General features: G+C 44.6%; 1 long non-coding RNA gene across 1 annotated transcript in view; it reads left to right on the top strand.

The window, feature by feature from the left end:
• The first annotated feature begins 538 nt into the window (after positions 1-538).
• LOC105523039 overlaps positions 539-3,938 on the top strand; it is a 19,862-nt gene continuing 16,462 nt past the window's right edge. The window contains exon 1 of the long non-coding RNA XR_001003521.1: positions 539-630. This is a non-coding gene — a long non-coding RNA (uncharacterized LOC105523039). The remainder of the gene's footprint in view (positions 631-3,938) is intronic.

Raw genomic sequence — 3,938 nt, 5'->3', positions numbered from 1 at the left:
GGGGTAAGGCAGAGACAGAACTGGTTAGAGGCAGGAGATTTTCAAGCATATTAACAACACACACACACACGCACACACGCACACACACACACAGTCACATGACATCCAATTCAGGAAGATATATTTTCAAACCAAAAATCAGGATAAATAGTACGAGACATACAAATGGCCCTGGGGAACAATGGAATAGAATCTTTAGCATGTGGAACTGCCCTGGACTCTCCGTGGCCTCTTGACATTCTCCACTGGCTGTGACTCCCATGTTTCTGAGTAGATCTTGGGCTTCTGAGGACCAAATGGCCCCTACGGTTTGGGATCTTGGGCCCATTTCTGTGGGTTTTTTTGTTTTTGTTTTTGTTTTTGAGTCAAGGTATCTCTCTGTCACCCAGCCTGGAGTGCAGTGGCATGGTCTCAGTTCATTGCAACCTCCACCTCCTGGGTTCCAAAGATTCTCCCACCTCAGCCTTCCCACTAGCTGGGACTACAGGCACGAGCCACCACATCTGGCTAATTTTTGTTTTGTTTTGTTTTGTTTTTTTTTTGTAGAGATGGGGTTTCGCCATGTTGTCCAGGCTGGTCTTGAATTCTTGGACTCAAACCATCTGTCCATGCTGGCCTCCCAAGGTGCTGGTAGGTGTGAACCACGGCGCCCAACCCCATTTCTTACTCTTAGTCTATTCCAGCAGCTTCTTCCTGGTCCTTGGGTAAGTTGCCCATTGGGCTCTGTCTACTGAAACAATCACAAGTTAGTTCTTTAGTGGAACATGTCTAACTCCTCTTCAAATCCCCCAGCTCCTAGTATAGGGTTTGATTCAGAACAAGCAGTCAATCAGTGTTTGTTGAATGAGATTGAATTAGCATGGGTGAGAATTAGCAATGCTCTCCTACTTCCTGAGCCACCTGGATCAATACCTCCTGGCGTGCCTCAGCCCAGACAACCAGGCTGGCCCTGCAGACAGCCTTAGCCTCCTGTCCCTGTGGGTGTGCGGCTGGCTGCCTTCTTCTCCACGTAGATGCAGGCCTGGCTTTGGGGAGCATCCAGCCGGGCCCTGCTTGAAGGCCGCAGCTCCACTGGGCACATGTGGATTGCCCTGAAGCAGCATTTTCCCAAGGTTTGGCTGTGCTAATTATTCCTTCCCCCCCTGCTGTTAAAACCTTGGACTAGAAAATGAAATCAGGGAGGGGGCGTGGAAGGGCAGCTGGGAAGGAAAGGAGTTAATAAGCAGAACAAGGTCACCCATCTGCTGCCGCTTTCCACACTCCCTTATCTGTGACGCCATCCTCTCCAAGGTCCCCTCTTTTCATTAAAACTGTTGAATTACCCAAAATGATAAAATTAACTAACTTTTTACTGGCCTTCTGTCTTAGACATAACAGAGCTTGCCTTGATATTGCAGCTGTCCTGATGGGCTGCGCTTCTCTCCTCCCCGCAGCTCCTAAGAGGAAAAGCAGCGGCTGGTGGAGAGGCTATGAGACCAGTCTGGCCCCCGTCCCCCACCTGGGCAGGCAGACTGTGAGTGTCTGCAAGGGTCTGTTTCCTGGGCAGGTGAGAGACAGACCTGCCAGCTCCTGCTCTCTGATAGGGCTGTGACAATACCTTGTCATTCCACACCTCTGCAGGGGAGAGGGGATGAGATGGCCAGGCTTCCCAAAGCCAGGAAGCCAGAGCGTCTGTAAGATCATGTGGCCTCTGCGATGCCCCTGCATCTTCCATGGACCAGGAGGAGAAGCAGAGGAATGCACGGGCAAACCCTGCCCTTGACAGAGGTGCTGGGCTGGAAGGGAAAGAGCGTGTTACCACTGGGCCAAGTAAAATCCAGTTGTTGTGTGATCCTGAGCACTGAAATTCAGTGAGTCTCAATTTCTTCAACTGTGAAATAGGAACAGTAACCACTATGTCGCAGGACTGAAGGGAATAACATATTACATTCTAGCACCTGCTTGGCAGATAGTGGGTGTTCGGGTAATGGTTGTTTGACCAATTATTCCTAAACAGACCTAGCATATAAATCTTAATGTAACCACGAAGGCCACAGCAAGAAACCAAAACAAAAAGTAAAAGTAGGGGAAAGGCTGATATTTAAATTCCTTCAGGATACTTTGAAAAACACAAATGAAAATATTATAAATGCTGTTACGTGTTTTCTACTTTTCAATCTAGTGATATATCTTGGAGATCGTTTTAAATTAGTACCTAGAGATTTGCCTCATTCTTTTAAAAAATCGACTGCATCCGACAGACACATGAAAAAAATGTTCATCATCACTGGTCATCAAAGAAATGCAAATCAAAACCACAATGAGATACCATTTCACTCCAATTAGAATGGTTATCATTAAAAAGTCAGGAAACAACAGATGCTGGAGAGGATATGGAGAAATAGGAACACTTTTACATTGTTGGTGGGAGTGTAAATTAGTTCAACTATTGTGGAAGACAGTGTGGCGATTCCTCAAGGATCTAGAACTAGAAATACCATTTGACCCAGCCATCCCATTACTGGGTATATACCCAAAGGATTATAAATCATGCTGCTATAAAGACACATGCACACGTATGTTTACTGCGGCACTATTCACAATAGCAAAGAGTTGGAACCAATCCAAATGTCCATCAATGATAGACTAGATTAAGAAAATGTGGCACATATACACTATGGAATACTATTGCAGCATAAAAACAAATGAGTTCATGTCCTTTGCAGGGACATGGATGAAGCTGGAAATCATCATTTTCAGCAAACTGTCACAAGGACAGAAAACCAAACATTGCATTTTCTCACTCATAGGTGGGAGTTGAACAATGAGAACACATGGACACAGGGCGGGGAACATCACACACCGAGGCCTATGGGGGAGTCGGGGACTGCGGGAAGGATAGCATTAGGAGAAATAACTAATATAAATGTCGAGTTGATGGGTGCAGCAAACCAACATGGCACATATATACCTATGTAACAAACCTATACATTGTGCACAGGAACCCTAGAACTTAAAGTATAATAAAAATAAATAAATAAACTTATTTCTTTTATAAATTAAAAAAAAAAAGAAAAAATCGACTGCATAAGCTGGACGCTGTGGCTCATGCCTGTAATTCCAGCACTTTGAGAAGCTGAGGTGGGTGGATCACTTGAGACCAGGAGCTCAAGACCAACCTGGCCAAAATGGTGTATTTTTGTCTCTACTGAAAATGCAAAAATTAGCCAGATGTGGTGGCACACACCTGTAATCCCAGCTACTTGGGAGGCTGAGGCACGAGAATCGCATGAACCTGGGAGGCAGAGGTTTCAGGGAGCCGAGATCACACCACTGCATTCCAGCCTGGGCAACAGAGTGAGACTCTGTCTCAAAAATAAAAATAAAATAAAAATGAAAGACTCCATGATAGTCTATAACCTGGACATAGCAGGCCTCTATTGACCAACAGGTACATATGATATTTTGCTGTGTTCAATGTTGACCCCATGAATATCCTTGTACCTACTTTTTGGCATACCTGTGTCAGTGTACCTATAGCCCTACACCTTTCAATACCTTAATAAACAACTTGGGCGAAAATATGGAAGGCACATTTTTCAAGTGTGCTGAAAGGGAGCACTAGTACAATTGGTGAACAGAATTTTGTGTGTGTCTCCATGAGACTATCATTCATATAGTCTCATTTATATACAAATTATATTTATCACTTATATATTGAGTACCTACTGTGTACCAGATACTGTTGCAGGCACTTAGTATCCATCAATGAGCAAAACCAAGAAAGATACCTGCTTTGTGGAGGTGACAAACTAGCAGAAGACAGCTAATAGACAATAAATAAAGAAATTACATAGCATGTTAGAAAGAGATCAGTGATGCAGACAATGGGGAAAAGGCAGACAGTGTATAGGGAGTCTAGAGTTCTGGGGCACTTTGAGAGGCTGAGGTGGGTGGAT

Source organism: Colobus angolensis, unplaced genomic scaffold (genome assembly GCF_000951035.1).
Source record: "Colobus angolensis palliatus isolate OR3802 unplaced genomic scaffold, Cang.pa_1.0 Scaffold45, whole genome shotgun sequence".
Lineage (NCBI taxonomy): Eukaryota > Metazoa > Chordata > Mammalia > Primates > Cercopithecidae > Colobus > Colobus angolensis.
This window is presented reverse-complemented; position numbering and strand designations above follow the sequence as displayed.